The 20,133-nt window shown below is 47.3% G+C and overlaps 1 long non-coding RNA gene across 1 annotated transcript; it reads left to right on the plus strand.

The window, feature by feature from the left end:
* Positions 1–546: 546 nt before the first annotated feature.
* On the plus strand, positions 547–5,233 carry LOC138725217 (uncharacterized). The gene is made up of 3 exons (XR_011338205.1): positions 547–1,793; positions 4,540–4,601; positions 5,029–5,233. It is a non-coding gene; the product is annotated as an uncharacterized lncRNA (long non-coding RNA).
* Positions 5,234–20,133: the final 14,900 nt, after the last annotated feature.

Below are 20,133 nucleotides of genomic sequence, written 5' to 3' on the forward strand. Positions count from 1 at the left end.
CAGGGATGTTTGTGGGTCAGGGATGACAGATACTCAGCTATTATTTCATTGCATTCCATCAGCAGCGAAAGCAGCAGCAAGAGTAATAAACAAATTATAATGTACATTATGAAGCTGACAGATGCCACCCACTCATTACCTGTCTTTAACCACTCTCATTACTACCCAGTCTTTGTGGGAACTAATCTAGCTGCTCAGTGTCCGGCTTGTTCTCTTAATACCATTATCTGAAGCAATCAGCTGTTCCCTGTGGAAGAAGAGGGGAGGGTGCTTTTCCGGAGGCTTGTTCTTTGGGCACTGAAATGTGGGTAGCTCTTGGGTCGAGGAGGCTGAAGGAACACTTTGAAAAGCATAGCATGGCTTGGAGGCGAAGGCTGATGTCCACAGGGATCATCAAGGCAGTGGGCTGGGGACAAGTGGAAGATTATCACCAGAAGAAAATGGCTATACTCTGTTCATCTCCCTAGGATTGAGGAATGGTACCCAGTGAAGGAATATTGTGAAGAAACACATTTTGTCTTCTCTCTAGATATTTTCCAGGATTTGGGATCAAGCTGGGTTGCTGCATAAGGACAGTTCTCGTTGTGGCTGCTCCAAGCTCAGGGCACTGCAGGAGGAAGTCCTGGGAGTGTTTCTGTGGAGACCTGTTCAAGCTGCTCCCAGGAAAAAGAAACTGAGCTCCAGGAATTTCTTGCAGTAGCCTGGCATAGCCTGAGTTCAGCAGCGTCAAGGATGCTCAGCCTCCTTGGTGCCTCGCTGCTGCCCTTGCATTGTGTCAGTCTGTACTAAATATTAATGACTGCGCTGTGCTTGAGGTGCAGCCCTTCTCCTTTCCTCACTGAACAACTGGGAGCTGTCCTGGGGGAGGTTATTGAGGACTATGAGCTGAGGAATTGGGCTGAGAGGGCAGATGGGAAAAGAGGTCCTTTTCAAGATAATCCAGGGGTGGCTGGACCCTGCCAGCCAGAGGTCCTGTTGTGCACTTAGGGTATCAGGATATCTCATGGGGGTCTCCAGTGCATAAATAATAAGTTGAAAGATGGGAAACAAGGGCTGAGAGGTGAAGGATCAGCTTTTCCAATGGAGACTTGACATCAGTCAAGTGCAACAAGACCCTGTCGAAGGCAAGAGCTGTTGAATGTCTCAGTTAATGACAAAGAGGAGTAAGTGGCAGCTGATGAAGTTTGCTGACTGTTCAGAGTAGCAAAAACCAAAAGTGGCACTAAATAGCTGTAGGAAATCCTTGCACTGTGGAGTGGTGGAGTTGCAGCATGCGATGCTGAGAAAAACAAAGCAGTCTGGGGGGGAGAAGGAGCCATCTTAATCTAAAATACAGTGACAGGGGCTCAAAACGGGGTGAAGTCGCTTGTGAGAGAGATCTCTGAAGTGCAGTGTACTAGGCTATAGGAGCAAGACTTGATTTGAGTCAAAAAAACCTGAATATGATCAGCTTCTAGGAAAAGAGCTGAGAACAAGCTATCAATGCACGGTATGAATCTGTGGTGAACAAAAATGTCCAAGTAGGTTTGGGGGTGACTAGAGTAACGAATGCAAGGAAAATCCATTGAATGTTTTTAAACATCAATACACAGTCTCTTGTTGAGGAAGTCCCACAGCTGCAAATAGCTGGAGCCTGGGAAAGCGTAATGAAACATAGCTATGTGCTTGGCCTGTTCTTATACTCTTCCCTAGGTGCTGCTTTTGAAGACAAGACATGGGGCAGGATGAAGCTTGATCCAGCTTCAGTTTGTGGCTCTAATTCCTCTGCTCTTTCAAGAAGATGCTGTCCTAGGGTAAGCCATGTGTGGCAGACTGTGGTTTTGTGTGTGTGTGTGTATGAGAGAGGAGCTTTTATGGAGGTTGGAGATTCTGTGCTGTCTTTCTTTGTTCAGTGAAGAGAGCCACCAAAGTGCATGGCTGGAGGAGAAACTCCTGAGATTATTGTACATCTGTTATCAAAATGACATTACAATATAGCGTAGGATGGCCAAAGGAGGGAGAGGGGCTTTGTACCAACAGGAACACCTTGTTCTTCACAGTACCGGTCACTCTGAAGTGAAGTGTTTCCTTAGGTGATGAAGAGCCATTAACTGGGTCAACAAATCCACCTCTTGTCTCCTCTGAGGAACATTTGAGCAAGAAACCAACTCTAAAAGGATTTGTTTTCTTTGACACGTCCTTTCCCATCACTTCTTAAGTCTAATGCTTCTGGTTAGGAAGAACTGGATGACGTGGAAGCAGCTGGATGGGCCAGGGTGACGCCTCCTGCCCTCAGAGCCCCCGTGTGCTACTTTAACTCGCACCCCAGTGGGGCGAGACACTGTGTGGGAGCGTGAGACAAGTTCCTAATGTTCCTGTTGATCAAATGGCCCACTGAGTCTCCCGATCTGCTGTGGTGATAAGTCATAACGAGGATTCTCTCTTAATCCTCATTATCCTCTGTTGGTGCTTCCTGCCCACAAACACTAGATGTTTCCTATCAACAGGGAGTAACCTCTGTGGAAGATAGGATCAGATTCCCAGGAACCAAGCTGTAGTAAGAGTGAAGGAAGAATGAGGAAACTGTCCTAATTTGAGGCTAATCCTATAAATACAGGGCTGGATACGGGCAATAGAAAGAGAAATGCCAGGAGAGCTTTAGCTTTTAGTTAGGGAAGGCTCGTATTTTGCCAGGAGTAGCCTTAATTGTAACTTATGATGTGGTAAAGTTGCTATTTGATCTCAGCTTCAGTAGGGTGGAAGAGACAGATTCTTTACGTCACCAAAGGAGGAGTAGCCTGAGAAAAGAACAGGGAAGAGCGTCTTTGAAAGGAGCTTTTAGCCACTTTTGTACTGATTCAATCTGCAGCGCATGGACAGAGAACTTTATTTCTCAGTTTTTATTTGGAGAAAACACTAAATAAAGAAGAGAAAAGCGTGTGATATTTTTTTCTGGAGCAGACATGAATATGCCCATTGAGTTGGATGGACGTTGCTGAAAATGCACAAATCTTTTCTTCTAGAATAAATGGGGTGGGGTGTCTCTTTCCCTTACCTGGTCCCATGGCTGGAGCCTGTCCCTTTCATGTGGGCTGGGTGGAGCGTGCTGAAGCTGTTTGTGGTGGGAAGCTCTCTACAGTTACTTGTATAAACCTTTTTAGATGACCTGTCAAAACGAAGAGCTGCCTCCTACCTGTCCCTGTCCTCTCCACATCACAGCGCCATGTGCAGAGCCCACAGTGCCTCTGAGCATTTCATTTGCGAGGAGGGTGAGGGCATGTGTGTGTTTGTGAGGAGCTAATTCCCTTTACAGGGGTGTGTGAGGGTCTTTTGCTACATTATTCATGTACAGCTGGTATTCCCATCACCATACAAATGACTACAGAGTAAGAAGGTGTGGACACCATTGCTCATCCCCACCCTCAAGGCGGTGTTGCAAGTTCCTGGAAAATGCCGTCATGTCCTTGCAGGCTGGGACTCGTTTGGCTTTTTACTCCCCATCCTGCTCACAGGTACTCGGAGGTGTTTGTTGGTGTTTGCTGTTTTATTTATTGCCCACCTCTGGGATGATGACTCCTTCCTTCAGAAGCTTTACAGGCTTGTTTTGAAGTAATGGTGATGTACAAAACCCTCGCTGCTTCCTAGAAACTTTGTCCTTTTTAGGTAGAGCAGCCTGGATGGGAGATCACACCAGGCTTGGCCTAAAACTAGTAATACAGTAGTTCCCTGTCTCAGATTTCTTGTACGGGTTAGGACATAGGTAGGCCATCCATATCCTAATTTCCCACTTCCTATAGTTTTTGACCTTCCCAGAATGGTTGGTTTGCACCTGAAAGCTGGCAGAGAAGTCATGCCATGTGGACTTCCATTCCTTCCCCAAGTGGTTTTCTTTGCTGTTTTCTTTTCACCGTAGCAGGTTATGCAATTTAAGGGATGTACTTTATTATAAACAGCGCACAGTTTGGCTCTGATTGCTGTTTTCTGCTTGTTTTGTTTGTTTTTAAAAGTTTTCATTTCAAAAACAACTGATGCATTTGGGCTCTGTTTAAGATGAATTCTGTCGGGGAGCAGGGCTGGCTCAGAAGACACGTACAGTGCTGTGGGCACACCAGATCCTCTTCTGTGCTGAGTTTACTTTGATAAAGGGTTGCTAAGTAGTGCCTATGGGTGGTTGATGCAGCTGGATAGCGAACAGAGTGCTTGTAATTGCTTCTGCTGCCTTCTGGGATGCGCTTCCAGCAAGTCAGGACACCTGGTAACATGCTTGTAACATCTATTAACCTTGTAATTTTATAAGTGGAGCTTTAATCCTGCCGAGTTGCCAGTAAGGTCTGGAAATATCAACTGTGATGCTTCATGGTCTCTACTAAAATGCTGTGCCTGGTCACTGAGCTCACTGTGAGTTCACTGTCTTCTGCTTGGCAGATGCTCCACTCCTTTGCACACATTGAAGCCCACCTTTATCTATTAGTTTCTCTCCGAGTTCTTCTGTAGCATGGATGTTTGAATGCTGATCCTTGCTAGCCAGGTGCTGCTGTGTGATAGTTCCCCCCTTTACAGGTGGAAAATACCATGAAGAAGCTGTGAGGATGAAGTGGCCAAAATTCCTCCAGAGTGACCTGGTGAGCTACTCGATTTTGGGAAGGGACAGGCTAAGAGAGATGGTGGCAAAGCGGGGATTGAACCCTGAGCTTTTAATCAGCTTTCACTAGAGCCTCGTGGCCAAGCCGTCTTCTCCAAGGCGTGCTCCAACCACAGGCTAAGGTGTTAATGTGGAGTTCCCAGCTGCTGGAGTCCTGATCTCCACCTGGAAAGGGTCCCCTGGAGCATCCTGCTGTGTGGGTAGCCCTGAAGAGGAGAAGGCTCAGCCAGAAGGAGGTGCAGAGCATGCAGGAGGATCTTGGGGTGGGCTTTCAGGCTGACTTCCAGGTCCAGCTCTAGTTCAGTGCTGGTAAACATCTTTCACAGCACTGGGAGGGACTGGTGTTCAGTGAGCAGGATGGGGTTGATGCTCTGCACCAAACTCTCACTTATCTCCTTTCTCCTTAGGGCATTCTTCATTCATTAAACTTGCTACCAAAGCGGCTTTGGTGGAAGCAACTGGTTTCCTCAAAGCGGAGGCCTTTCCTGAGCGAGCACCGAGCACTGGGTTCAAGTGAACTTCCATGTTTGGGAAAGCAGAGAGTTTTGTTGTGTGCTCCATCACCAGTGACTGCAGACAAGAATACTACAAGCAACAAACGACACCAAAAAGCAGAGAGCCAGTTTGAATTGCCAGCAATCAGGTATTTGTGGTGAGCAGAGCTGAGCTTTGAATGGAGAGCACAGTTCAATGTCTTCCTCCTTCCTGGCTCTAAACGTGATTTTGGGAGTGTGGCTCTAAAATAGGCAGTGAAAAGCAGTTTAGGGTGAGTGCTGCCTTTTGCCATCCACTTTCTTCAGTACTTGAGTCCCGGGCAGCACACCCATGACATGGCTGACGTGTGAAATAAGAAGCTGGCAAGTCCTCACTCCTTATATATATTTTGGTGAAGGTTTTTATCGTGTTTCCTGCAGACACGGATTGAGAGGAATGGGTGGTTCTGCTGTTGGCATGCCTCTCTGATAAAGCCTGATGGCTTTCAGCAAGCTTCACGGCTCTTGAGTTGCTCTTGGGTCTCAGTATATCCCCTTTTGCTGCTTTACAACTTCTTCTGTGTTGCCTGCTGGGGGACAGTTGTCTTCTGTGTAAGGGATTTTAAGAAGGTGCTTATTTACTTTTCAGCTTTATAACCTTTATTCTCTTGTTTTGTTTTTTTTTTATTCTTCCTCTGTTCTGGAAATCTCTCCTTTACCCTCCCCAGGTACAGAATATTTGCAGGAATCTGTAATTTGTTAATTGAAGCTGCTTCTTGCATGGAAAAAAGGAAAGAACCAAACTCGAACTGCAACACAATGGAAGTGCAAACAGGAAAACACACAAAAAAGGCTGCATTTCGGAGACACGTTCCCTTGAGAATGCAAAACCTTCTAGGCCTGGAAAGTCTGACAGTCAAGTATCAATTGATGGGATGTGCCAGTAAAGGAAATGTTTAACTTTTTTATTTGTGTCCAGTAGAGCTCAATGAAGCCTTCAGGGGAAAAAATGCAACTGAGAAGGATTCAAAGGGCACGTAGGGCTTCTGCCTTTGTAAACAGCACTTTGAGTTTCATGGGGATGTTAATGGTTTATTCTCAGCAATGTCCATGGAATGTGAATCTGTGATTTGGTGACTTTTTGCACGACTTTCAAATGTAAAATAGAAGAGAAATCTGGCCTAGATTTTAAAAAATTACTTGGAAGTTTGCCCCCAACCCAGTGGTGAGAGAGCCCATAACTGCTGTCTAGAAAACCAGGTCCCTCAAGGCTGTCTCCACTTGGAATCCAAATTTAGTAGGTAATATAGGCGATCTGATGTTTGAAAGTCGCCGCATGATTTGGGCAACCAGCGGAACGATTTGTGAATTATCTATTCACTGAAATATGTTCACATAAACCATACACTGAGTAATTGAACATAATGAGTGAAGTCATCAAAACTGAAGTCTGTTCATGGCTAATTTGTGAACTGACAAAGAAGCTAAATCATTTGATGAGCATTTGGTTCCAAGTTGTACACCTAGCTCCAGTGTCTAGCTGTCAGAGGAAAGATGTCTAGTTAAGCTCAATATTGATGGTTTATGAAGATCAGATCTATTTTTATTATTACTGCTTTATTTGGAAGAGACTTCAGAAGTCTTTGAAGTGTCCTTTATTTCCTTTTCTTAACCCTTTCTGGCAGGATGCTAGCAGCTCAGAGCCAGCCAGTCATACCCTCTGCAGTTGGTCAGATGGTTAACAAGTAGTTTATTTGGTCTGGAAATCTGGAGGGGTCCTGGCCTCTGCTGTGCTGGGCAGCACTTTCCACCTCTGTGATTTGAGATGGAGCAAAGGAAGAACAAACTGTCACTATGAGCTGTTCCAGCCAACTCCCTCCTGACAAGTGCCAACCATGATTTTATGTTTAATTATTCGCATTGCATCATTAGTCCTGTGCTAGGTGTTGTACAAGGCTAATGATGTAAAACCTGCGCTAGGTTTAGACACTGTGCAGGCTTCCCTGCAGGATGTACGTGCTCAGGTGTTTGAAGCGCTGAAGGGAGGGGAAGCTGGCAAAATCTCCCCTATCCCCTCCCCTTGGAGTAGTGAGATATTGAATATGTTCGTTTAGCTTGCTTATCAAAACAAAATAGTCTGCAGAAAGTACATCCCTGCACTGGTTAAAATCTCCTTTATGCTCTCTATACCATGTTTCCAAGCAGGACATTTCTGAGGGAGCCCCTGTCAGAGGTCTGCAGTGCTCTTCGCACGAGAGCAGGGACAGGTAGTTCAGGGGCACATCAGATCAGTTGTTTGGAAACCTTGGGCGAAGCAGAATGCATCGGACTTGGCTCTCCAGAGGGTAAAAGTCAAGTATCTCTTCTGAAGATGCCTGCTAATTACAAGCAGGTTTCCTCCCTGCCAGAGCCTGTGGTGAGGGTTGACTACTTGTTATTGCCCTATTGTCATTTCTGCATCCTCACAGCCTATGTGTACCTGCATCTTTCCACTTGCTCTTGTATCAAGTTCTCCTTTCTAAGCTTTTCTTCCCTTCTGTTGATAAACTGTCTGTGCTGCTTAATATGGGTGAGGGTGTTGGGTTTTGAAGGGTCTAGCAGGGTTTCTTACGGAATACCTGGATGCACAGGAACTGTTAAACCATGGTCTCGTGGTCTAGCAGGCAGGTGGTGTAGCCTGCTGGTTCCCTCCTGGTGGAAGCATACTCAGTGCAGATGACACCTGATATGGTGGGTATGAAACTGGAAAGGCTGTTCTGCGAGCAGGTAGTAAATCTTTGAGCAAAGGAGGCTAGGAAGGGGAAATGGGCAGTGCTGGTGGCAGAAGAGGAACAGCCTGACTCCCAAAGTCCCTATCCTAAGCTCACCAAGTCTGGTTTGAGAGGGAAATAATAACTTTTTTCTTGCCTCTGTTGGCATCTCTGGCTTCCTGCTCTCATGCAGGGCTGTGTGTGTAGCGTCTGTGCAAGCAAAGCAGGACAGCAGGTGCTGGGATGCCTCGCTCTTTCTCAATCCTGTGGCCAGACTTGCTGAGCCTAGTTGTCTGTCACCTGAATCAAGCCTGCCTAAACCTGGTGGATGTGAGGTCAGGAGTTGGGATGCATCCTCTTGTTCCCATGGCTAGTCGTACGCTGAGAAACCAGGAGCCAGTCGTGCTCCGCTGCTGCGGTAGGAGATGCTCAGCCTTTACTCCTCTCTGGTGTGGTTGAGTCTGTCTACACTGAAAAATGCTCTGCCTCTGGAAGAGGAAATATGGGCCCTGCTTCTGTGAGATGCTGCAGGGTGGCCAAACATCCTCAGCAGATAGAGATCATGTAATTCAGGTGGACCACTAAACTTTTAGGCTGCAATTAGGACTTATGCAGTAACTCTGAGTCAACTAATACATCTGGGTGTTGCCTTGGCATACTTCCGATGGCAAATCCTTCCTGTGTATAGGCTTGATGTTCTTACATTCTCCACTGGCATCCAAAGTGCTCTAGTTGAATACTTGATCAAAAGCCTGTGGTGATGCCAAAGGGAGACATCCCATTGAATTCCCTGGCTTTCCTTTGGTCCTCTAAACCTGCAGATGATCCCAGGCAGTTTCTTTGATGCCTTGTTCCTCAGTGGATGAAGTAATTATGACTTCTACGCAGCAGCCTAATAGCTCTGAAGACTTTAGTCAGGCCCATTAACAACAACTGTGTTTTAATAGAAAATGTTCGGGTAAATCCTTCTGAATTGCAGGCCTAATTACTCTGCAACCTGATGTGCAGCAATTGCAAAGCTAATAGGATCACCTGAATCCAGTTAATGAATCCTCTGTTACGGCTTGCTGTGACTCACACAACGTAGTGTTTCTTCTGGTCTCCCCTGCCCTGCTCCATTCCCTGGTGAATATTTGATTCCTGGTGAATATTTGATTCTCTGCTCCATTCCCTGGTGAATATTTATGTTGTGTTGCCAAAGGTAAGGGGGTGTGCGCCTAAACTTTGAATGAATTTACTTAAATATATGTGCATCCTTCCTCTCATTATTTCAAGGGACTGCAGGGATCGAGAGCCAGGGCTGTTTGCTTTGGTCTCAAAGTGAGTTCATTCAAGAAGTCACCGGTAGCTGCTATGGGCTGGTAACTTTTCAGGCTTACAGATTTTGATGAGAAAAATGTTCAGCCCTGTTCTCTGCTTCCCCAGTAGCGGTCTGCATCTCTGTTAGAGAACAGAGTTAGGAGAAACACACTTCCTCCTTGCTAGCATTTTTGAGGTGGTTTGTCCTGCACCAGGAAAGGAAAAAAACATTAATCTGAAAGTAATTTGTGACTTTTTCTTTCTGTGTCAACCTTATGCTCCCTGGCTGCTTCCTTTCAAAAGGAAAGAAGTGTATTAACCCGAAATCCCAGTTCTTCCATTTTTAACAAGGATGTAATCTGGTGATCTGAGCTTGGAAGGTTCAGGTCTGCTCAGCAGTGAGCCTTGGGGCAAGCAACAGGGATTCAATGGCGATTTTGGTTTTAGGGTGCTTTTTCTTTTTACAGGAAGGTGGAAGGCCTGGATGGTTTGGGGCTTGTTGGCAGACTGTCTGAAAGGTTCAGCTTCCATCAGGGATAAGCAAAGGACTGTTTGAAAGTGGCCTTTCAAAACTTCCCTCCTTGTTGATTTCTTGTTCTAAATGTACTGTTTCTTACATAGATTTATAGGATTAACTCCTTGTTTAGGCACGCTGTGAAATGTGCCTCTAACCATGTACCTTATAACTACCATAATAGCAAGGAAGCCTGTCTGACGAATTTAGTGGCAGGAAGCAAAGTAAACATCCAAAGGATGTAATAGAGAGATTCAGGTGGGTAGGACGTAGTAACATACCAGAGGAAAGACTTGACACCAGCCGTGTTTCTGGTCCCATCGCTCCAGTGCAGTCCCTTCCTGGCCATAATGCAATGAACCATTTGTCTCAACCGCTGGTGGAGTTGGTGCTTGTGTAGAAGCGCAGATGTGAGGGCTGGGACTGCCTGTCCCCCATCGGTGGAGGTGGTGCTGGGAAGGGGAGGATGCATAGAATCATAGAATCATAGAATCACAGAATAACCAGGTTGGAAGAGACCCACCGGATCATCGAGTCCAACCATTCCTATCAAAAAGGTTGCATGCAGCAACTCTTTGTCTTTCCCACTGCTCACACCACAGCCGATGTCATATATGGGTCAAACTAAAAGACTCCGAGTCACTGTGAGGGTGTTAGTAGAGGATATTGGACTGGGGGTTTTCAGAGGCTTCATTAAATCTCAGTCTAGCAACATAATGACTTTCGGTAAGAGGGAAAAATGATTCAAGTGTTGCAGTAGAAAGAGATGAATGATGTTACGAAGGAACTGTACAAATATTTATTGTGTGCTGACAACAGATTTCAAGCCAGTCTGTTGCAGCTGGGGGAGGGAATGGCACTTTTTTTTTCTTACCCAGAATTTAGAGGGGGAAAAAACCCAAACAACCAAATGCTTGGGTGATGTTTGGACACAAGAACAAAACCAAGCCCAACAAATCTGCTTGTAAATGATAAGACAAGGAAGGGGAGAGCAGCAGAGGTGGTGCAGGAGGTGTTGCTTGTCTGGTCATTAAAAGTCCAGGTATCATCTCTGTGGCTGCTCCTGCTGGGGCATGCAGAAAACCTCTCATGAATGATGAGCTGAGCATGGGAGGAAAGGAGTGCAGTTTATCTTTGGTTTTTAAAATTATAGCGTTAGTGTTCTGTGTGTCTGGCTCTCCTCTGAAAGTGCAGCGCCCGCTCTTCGAAGGCTCTTCTCATTTCTGGTGTTTATAGGCATTTTTATCCTCTGCTCCCTGTGCTGGGCTTGGTAACTGGGAATGGATTAGGAACGTGGGAGCTATAGCATGAGTAGATACTGGATTTGATTGCCTATTGTAGGGTTTTGTTGTTGTCGGGCTTGTTTGGTTTTCTTCTTTATGAAATAAATTGGTAATGTGTTCTGGGGCTGGAGCTAGCTTGGCTCTGACCTCTGCCTCTGGCATACCAGATACCTTTGCAGTGACATTAGCCAGGTGGTTTGGGGAGAAGGGGATTGCTTGTGTTCCTTCACTGTCCCCCAGGGGGTCAGGTGGGTTTTCTAGTGGTAGGTGAGAGGAAATCACTTCTCACCTCCTCCCCAGGCAGGTCTGCTGTCTCGCTTACAGTTCCCTTAGTCTTGCTGATAAATGTTTGTATTTCTGATGTTTTGGAAGCTGAGGAAGATCAAAACTCATGCTTGTCAGGTTTTGGGGGGGAGTAAGAACTGGCTGTTTCCCATCAATCATCTGTGGGCTTGCTCCACACGGCTGCTCTGTGCTTGGGCAGTGCCTTGCCCTCCCCTAGAAGATGCTCCAGGCCCTTGGGAGCTCGACATGAAGAAGCGTGGCTGTCTGCTGGCCAGAAGCCGGACCTGGACCTAGGATGGAGTTTGTTTCTGGCTCCATCTAACTTTGTCCACCTGGCTTTGGTGTCGCAGTGTGGTGGCAGAGCAGCATGTGCTTGGTGCTGCCACTCAGCAACACGCTGTGGCCATGCTTCACGTTACGATGGCAGATGAGATCCTGCTGAACACCCACTTAGCCACTTGCTGGTGCCGAATCCGTCCCGCTTGAGTCCTGCTTGCAGCAAGGCTGGACGAGGAGCTGTCGCGGTGAAACTCCAACCTCCCTCTCTCTGGATCCACCGTGGGAGTTTTTGGCATGCTCCTGAGTGGGACAAAGATTTAAAATCCTAACCCTAACCTATAGGGAAAGTATTCGGGAGGCTTTCATCTTTGGAAAATGCATGGGGTTCTCTGGATGAAAGAGCTATTATTTACCTATCAACAACATAATCCCCCTCCCTCCTACAGATCGCAGGCAAGCTCCCGGGGCAAACGGCACTGTAATTAAGAACAAATATTTACTATGAAGGACTAGCTGAGGCCTGGCTGGGCAAGCAGCCATGAGCCTTGTCTGAACTTGTCTTCTGTTTGTTCCCCTTTGAAAGCAAGGAGTCAAAGTCTTTTGTCAGAGCCGTGTTTGTGAGGCACAAGATGGTGGGTTGGGTCTCTGAAGCAGCCAGAAGCCATCAGGCTGTTTGTTCCAAGCCTAGGAAATCCCCCACGAGCAGCGTTACTTGCATCTAGAGGCACTTCACTTTTCCATTATGGATTTGCTCTTAGGTAGGTCTGCAAGCGAGGGCGGGCGCAGAGACAGACCCACGTGTGGGGGCTGCAGCGGGTGCCACGCCACAAGCAAGTCTGTGGAAATACTTGTCTGCTCTAAAAAATCGCGAATTAGTTTAGTTTGCATCTACTTTCCCTTTTGATTCCTGTTGCAATTCAAGAGTTTACTTCCTAGGAGTCGAGCCCTGGTGTTTAGACGCAAGGGAGCTTGGCTGCTGGAGAAAGCGTGTCCTTACAAAATCGCTGGGGCTCTTTCACAACTCAGACTCGCAGTCTACTCACCTGCCCTCTGCCGCTCTGATCAGCAGCAAGGAGGGGTGACAGGGATCTTGCTCATCCTCTGGCGAGGCTCGGCAAGCTGAAATTTAAGAAATAAGTCAATTGTGAGTAATAGGAACAATTGCAAGGATGTGGTGTGTGGTTCAACCAGCTATCACTGCTGTGGTAATGCAACAAGGCATGTGATTAGACAGGGAAATTGCTGTAGCAATACCAAGATTTACAGCATGAGTCCCACTGAAGGAGTAGACGTGGGAGACAGACACACAGAACTTGCAAAAGGACTGAGCAAAGTGTCTGAGCAAGACCAGCACCAGCTTCCAGGGTGCTGAGGAAGCCCTGGAAGTAACCTGAGAGGTGCCCTGCAGCATGCTGGGGGGTGTGCGTACTAGAAAAACTCAATTAGAACTTGTCAGAGTTTTTAGGAATTTGTCACCAGTTAATCTGATTTAACACTATTTCTTTGGTTTTTCCGTCTTTTTGTAGGGATGGTTGTGTATTCTCAGCAGTGGAACAACTGAAAACGGGGCTCACGGATGCCTGTGCTCATGGGCTGAGCCTAACCTGCCCGGAGCTCTGATCCAGGAGAGCTGCTTTATGTGTCAGATACCTGGTTTGCATTTTTAAAGTAAGCTCCTTTGCTTCCAGAGAGAAAAGTTTATTTGAGGCTTTACTCTGAACAATGTGTCTCTTTTTGTTTGGGAGCTTAGATGCAACCCCAGGGAGAAGGCAGGGGTCATCTGCTGCACAGGTCTCGTAGGGCTTGGAGGAGGGAAGACTTTCAACTGTGAGCTAGGAAGCCACAGAAGAGAAAGAAATGAGCTAGAGAGGCTCCATTGCCTTGATGTTAGTCCTCCCTAAGAAGGCAAGGACAGGCTCAGCAGTGCCTTGTGCTTTATCAGTGCCCACCTCCTGCTTCAGCCCATTAGATGCGTGCAGGGAGGAGGTGGCTGCGCAGCTTCTCCAGCTCTTGTGCTGTGACCAGTGCCTTAATGCTGGCAAACCCCAACTAAACCCATAGCTCGAGTGGAACAAAACTTACTGACTGCTTTTTGCACTAAATCCACAGCATCCCGGCTTCTGAGTGTGTGTGTGTGTGTGTGTTTTGGCTGTCTTGCCCAAACTAAAGGCCAGAAAAGCTGTCAGGTCTCTGGTTTTGCTTCTACAAAGTTGTCCATTCCAGTGTGTCTCGTGCCGTAGGAGGGGAGCCCTGCTCTCATCGTCTTTGCCAGTGAGTCAGACATCTAGTGTCCCTCTGCCAAGCCTGTGAGAATTTTGCTTCGTTTTTGAAAAGGAGGATGGGAGTGAAGCTGCCTGAAAGCTGCGCTGTGCTTTCTGAAAGGGAAGCAGGCATTGAAATTCTGGTCAGAGAAAACATCAGTTGGTTCTTTGGGGGAATGATCCTGTCTTGTTTTGTTGATTCCTGCCACTGCTGCTCTTTCATGGTTGCATTTTGCTCCTTGGCAGGTTGAAGGATGCATGTATTTGGGGTACTGTGTCCTGAAAAAAGGGAGTTTGGCTAAAGAGCATGCCTGCAAGAATTCCTCTGATGAGACCTTGCTTGCCTTGGCTAGTGTAAGATCCTGAAGCCTGATAAGCAACCAGACAGAGGTTGTACAGAGGTCTGCAGTGTCCTAGAGCAGCAAGCAGCATTCAGGACTGGGGAGACCATCTTTTAAAGTTGTGTTTAGAGTTTTGTATCAAGGACAAGTCTTTCCCTAGGACTGTATGTACTGTAGAATTCCCACATCTCTTTAAACTTACTGTATTAGAGATGGTTGCTGAAATGCCTCCTACCGCTGCTGTTCCCTGTTAGTTTAGAGACAAGTTTATTAATCGTAATTTGAAAAGGATGCAAGGAAGGAACTCGGGATGTTGTTTTCCATCTGATGTTACAAACAGACCGTAACACCTCCTCTTGGGGGACTACCTGTTGTGTGGGTTCCTGTCTTTTGTTACAGTTATCAAATAAACAGCGCTTCCTAGCACTTCAGGTACAAATACGATGGAGCATGTGAAGGGAACCTGAGGAGGCTCCAAGAGTCCCCCGGAGAGGTGAGTGGGAGAAGCAGGTTGCTGTGGCCCGCGCAGTCCTACGCAGACAGTGCTGGTGAGGAAGAGTTAACTCGCTTCTGACTGAGCTGAGCCTGGAAGCAGAGGTTGGTCGGCTGAACACTGGAAATCTTTTCTTCATGCCAGGTGTAACAAGGATCATCTGGTAAAAATGTGTGTCTGCCTGAGACACAGATCTGCTTTAGACATGCATTGAGCACGAAGGGAGTTTGCTGTCTGCTTGAGGAGCCAGGTCCCCAGTTGAGCAAAGCCTAACGGAAATTGGATCCGGTCCAGAATGTCTGGATGGCATATGATATTTACTGAAATATGGCATTGCTTGTGTAAGCAACACACCCTTCTTCCTCACTCTGGAAACCATCTGGGCTTCGTGTACAAGCGGTTGAAAACCGGAGCAGGAGAGCATCTGATGCTGCGTGGCTCTTGTGATGTTTCTCCTGCTCTGGCCCCCCTCCATGTGTGCCCTGAATTTGTGGACATAGAATTCTTGGCTGTGCCCTGATGTCCTCTTAACCCTGCTAAGCGCTTTCTTCCCTTTTTCTGCAGTGGTTGTAAACGGAGTAGGGTTGTATAAGGAGTGTGTGTAGGGCTTTCCTTACAGGGTAAGAGTCAAAATCTTTTGCTTAGGCCAGGCTATGAGCATTGTGCTGGCCAAATAGTTCTCCATTTCCAGCTGGGGCCACAGCCAGTGGCTTTATTGGCTCTACTGATTTCTATACCAGCTGGAGTCAAAGCTCCTGGAAATGAAGAAGGGTTATTTGGCATGTCTGCACACTTTATATAGCAAGTTTTTTCCAAAGGGACTTGAGCACCCTTAGGAGAGGCTTGGGACTGGGCAGGGCTGCCTGTCCTTCTCAGAGCCAGGCTGGAAAGGATTTATCCAATTGCTGTGTTGTGAGGGCAGGAGAGGCTTTTGCCTGCCTGAAATAATGCAAGTTTGTCTGTACTTTTCATTAGGTTCTGGGATGGGGTTTAGTAAAAGGTAGCACCTCAGGGGTGGGGTTAGGGTTTCCTCTGCTGTTTTCAAGTCTTTCCTTGTAGCTTCCTCTCTGTCTGTGCGCACACTGTGGGTTTTGTTTCTTAAACGGAGCATCATATAACAGCCCCAGTATCTCTGATCTTTCTGGCAGACTGATCCCTCTTCCTTCCTGGGGCTGATAAACAGTTCAAGAGACCGTGCCTGTGCGTGAGTGCATAGGTGCCTTTCAGAGACCCACAGCTTGCTTCTCCACCTCTTGGTGTGGCTTTTCTATCCTTCCGTCATGGTGTTTGGTGCTGATTTCCTTCGCCTTCCCATCTCCCCCCCACCCCCTGCTGCGGTTTACCTGCTGCTGCATGACATGAAGATGTAGGTGATATGGAACAACCAATTTCTGAGAACCTTGACCTGCGCTTTCTGGCTTTGCACCCAAATGGCACAGGATTTCTGAGGCGGTTAGCGTTTCAGGGACCCCCAAAAAGACATTGCAGTGATTTTTGGAATCACCCTGCTCTTTGAGTGCTGGCAGGTTCTCTCTGCAGTGTGGATGCTCTGGCTTGCAGGTTACTCAGGTGCCTAGTGCAGGCAGATGCTGGCAGGAGAGAAAATCCTTCTCGGTCTGGTTCAGAGCAAGAGTGACATGGTAGCACTTTGTGAATCATTCCCAGACTCCAGCTGTCCTCGGCCTAATGTGGCTAAAACACAGAGAGGCACTAAAATAGCCTCTTTTGCTTCAAACACAAGCAGCTTGTGCTTTTGTGGCCAAAAGGTCTGGCTCTGGCTATGTTACCACTGTTGGAAATTGGAAATTACCTGCGTGAAGACACCCATCGAGGCTCAGGGAGTGCTTGATCTTTGTGCCTGTGCTCTGAGAGGGTCTTGTGGGCTGGGATTTCTCAAAACCCCTTGGAGCTGTGTGATCTCTCAGGGACTGGGGTTCATTTTCTTCAGTTCCTGAAATAGTGCATATGTTGGAGTCTTGTTCTCCTCTCTAGCAGGCTGGACTAACCTTGTACTATGTCTTCAGCTCTTCCATCTGAGTCTGCCCCTTTCCTTGAGAGCAGCTGATGCTCAAGAAGTGACATGTGTTCGTCCCTATCATCTAGGGTTGGAGGAAGGTTCCTACTCCTGTGTTCTCTTCCTCTGTCTCTCAGAGCCTTGGAGAGATCCAGCAGCTCAGCATTCAGCAGCATTTAAACAGGTCACTTCAGTACCAAGGTACCTTCTCTCCCCCTCCACCCTTTGTTATTGCTGCTTTGGCAGATTGCCCTGCCTGATTGACTGCATTTCAATTCATCTCTGATATTTAATCTCCTCCCTGGAGAAAGATGGGCTGGAGAGATGCTGTTGCTGCCCTGAGGTAGGAATCAAGAGCTGTAGAGTATTATTTCATTCAGTCCAAAAAAGCCCTCTAATAACACAGAGGACGTGTTGTCCTGTAGTGAAAGGCAGCTTTGAGAGATCATGTAATCTGCCCTCGCCTGGCCTTGCGCTGTCTCTTGCTGCAGGACTGGAATCAAAATAACATCTCGGATACGGCAGCTCAATTGATTGGAGCTGCTTCAACCAATTCCATCTCCATGTTCTGGAGGAAGACCTTTCCTCCTTCCCTGTCCTGGTCAGCTGACATCCAGGAAACTCGAGAACCTCTCATCTGGTTGTTTCTTTTGCAGAGAGGTGACCCTGTGAGGAAAGCAGTCGGCTTTATTGCAAGTGGGGGTGGGTGAGCTAAGGATGTTGGAACAGGAGAGTGATGGGAGGGAGCAGATGAAATGATAGGTCCCATCTCCCTCAGCCAAGAGCGTTGCCAGTGTCAAAGGGTTGGAATATGGATGAGCAGCTGTGAGGAAGAGGCTGGGAAGAGCTTTTTTTTCAGTTCATGCTGAATAACGCTCAGTCCATTGGCTGCCTGTGTCTAGCTGTATTCTACCCAACACAGATGAGAGCTGTGCCCTGTTGTCCTTCCTCTTCCTCTATCCCTGGGACCTTCCACTGGGTTGACCCCTGTTAAGGATGAGCTGCCTCCCAGTCCCTTAAGAAGAGAGGGACCTGATACAGGTTGAGTTCTGCCAAATGAGACTTTTAGTACTCCTCCTTGTTGCCCGTGTCCCTTAGCAGAAAGGGAATAGGATGGGAGTTCCCATTGGATGTATTAGCTTGGGTCGTGTCTCTCCAAGGTCATTTGTTTGTGATCGCATCCGTATGGTTGGTGCCTCTGCCTAGCTGAGCTCTTGGAAGCCCATCAGGAGACAGACCTCATGTGACTATGAAACACAGAGATTTTATATGACTATCTAAAACTCTACTCTTCACAAGGGCACAGCCTCCTGAGGCAGATCTGTGAACGGAGCCAATTCCTATTTAATTTCTTCTGACCGCTGCTGTCCTAGTCCAGCTCGCATAATTAAAGGGTTTTTGAGAGCAAAGTCCTGTGATCTTTTTTTTGCTTTTAAGTGCTTGTTCCAGCTTGTTGGGAGTGCCTGGTCTCTTCAGGGAATGGTGGAAGGAGGTAGTGCCTTTGCCTTGGCTGTGGTTGTGCTTCCTCCTGAAGCTCAGTACAATCTTCACTGCCCCAGTGCTTCGAAGGAAGCTAACTGCAGCTTTATTTACATGACATGGGTGGGGTTAGAGTAAAAGGAAATTAAGAAACCCACACTAACAGCAATAGCTTTTGTTTGTCATCAACAACGCTGCAAGTCTGGCCTCACTAAAAAGTATTTGCTGAATGGCCATCTGCCATCCAATCTTGGGCTCTGGCTGTGTGCTCTTGTCTGGAGAGGGGAGCAGAATCGGGCCCGTGTGCTCACTGCAGGTTCCCGCTGCACAAGGCGGTGGGAATGATGTGATGCTCTTCCCCAGGAATGAACATTGGACAAGGCACATGTTTAACCGCGGTAGGTCGGGCTCTCCAAGTGTTCTCAGAGTAAGACCCCCTCCTCTTTCCAGATGGTGAAATGTCTCTGAAGAGTTCTCGCTCCGGATAGACATTTTTATTTAACTGCTTGGCCTCTGCCCAACAGCGTCTGTGTGGCTTTATGGGAAAGGATTTTTTAGTTGTGTGTTGATGGTGTTGTGCACATTTGAACATGTGTACGCAGTGGATCATTCAGATTGGGATGGAATTGCGCTGTTGACTACAAATGTTTGTGAATATGTATTGATTGCACTTATCTGTAAAGCTATAATGCTTACTCAGCCAAAGCTTCTGGTGTTACAGGTTTGCTTGTTATTCTCTGTGCTGTGCAAGGCTCTCTTAAGCCCATTACCACCTCCTATCCCTGCTGTGTACTTCTCTATAGCATCTCATGCCTTGCACCCACTAGGTTGTGAAGAGGGTTGGTTATGAAGTGATGCTGTCTGTGCTCACAGGACCTGGTGTCCCGGGAAGCTCTCCCTGGTGTGTGTCTCTGCTTGTATGCTGTGTTTCTTACGGTCTGTTTGGTGTCTTGAAAGCCTCTTGGCTCTGCAGATAGAGGAGACATTTTCATATGACACAAGAGTATTGCCCCATGTGCCATGGGACTGGTGGGTAGAAAGGTGTCCCCTTATCTAAGGAACATTATCTCTTTTGAGACACCTGTGTCTCTTAAAGGGGTGTGTAGCAGGTAATTGATGCGGCCATTTGTTAATTGGCTGCAGAGTAACGATGTTGGGGATTGCATTAGAATTAGCATCAGGGCTAATAGTGCTGCTATGTCAGCTTCTTCCACTAGAAACTCCAGCCCCCTTCTCTCCTCTACCTTGGATAAATAACTGCTGTCTCCAGATCTGCAGGGATGCCAGATGGAAAGCATTTCAGACTCACTGGGCGTACAGGGCTCATTTACAGCTCGCTGGCATGTGCTAGTTCTTCTGAGAGCTGACCAGGCACTGCCTCCTCGGCACGAGCGGAGGAAAGCCAGGCTCCAGGACATAAAAGAAGGGAGAAGGGATTTGTGTGGCAGATGAACATAGCTGACACATCTGTGCTGGCGGCGCAAAGGTGTTCAGTGAGAACAACAGGAACTGGGCTGATTCCAAGCTGCAGGAAGACAATCGACTCAACCTTGTAACTATGATCCTTTTGTCCAGGCCTCTCCAAACACTCATCAGACACCCCTAACGCAGAGCAGCCCTTGGAAGCAAATACCTCATTGAGGAAACTCTAGCCTGCAACAAGTTTGAGACCACAAAGTGAATGAGTGGCATGGTTTGTGATACCACCACAAGGTGTAATTTCTCCATCCATGCTTGGGCACTGATAGGTACCACTAATTTTCCAGGGACAGACATACTTTTTTTTCTCCCTTTTAAAGTATTCTTACATCCCATCCAGCATCATCCTTCTCTCCTTGATATAACCACTGGCAGTGGGAGGGCTTTCAGAAGGAATGGGGAGCTGGCAGTGAAGGGAAGGACTGCAGGAGAAAAGGCAAGGGGAGAGAGCAGTGGAAGTGTGCTCAAAACCCTCACGGGGACTACAGAAGCCTTTGGTAGAACTGGAGAGACAAAGTGCAGAGCGGTCTTCATCTATAACCCTTGTGGAAGTGGCAGAAAG

Source organism: Phaenicophaeus curvirostris, chromosome 11 (assembly GCF_032191515.1).
Source record: "Phaenicophaeus curvirostris isolate KB17595 chromosome 11, BPBGC_Pcur_1.0, whole genome shotgun sequence".
In the NCBI taxonomy this organism is placed as follows: domain Eukaryota; kingdom Metazoa; phylum Chordata; class Aves; order Cuculiformes; family Cuculidae; genus Phaenicophaeus; species Phaenicophaeus curvirostris.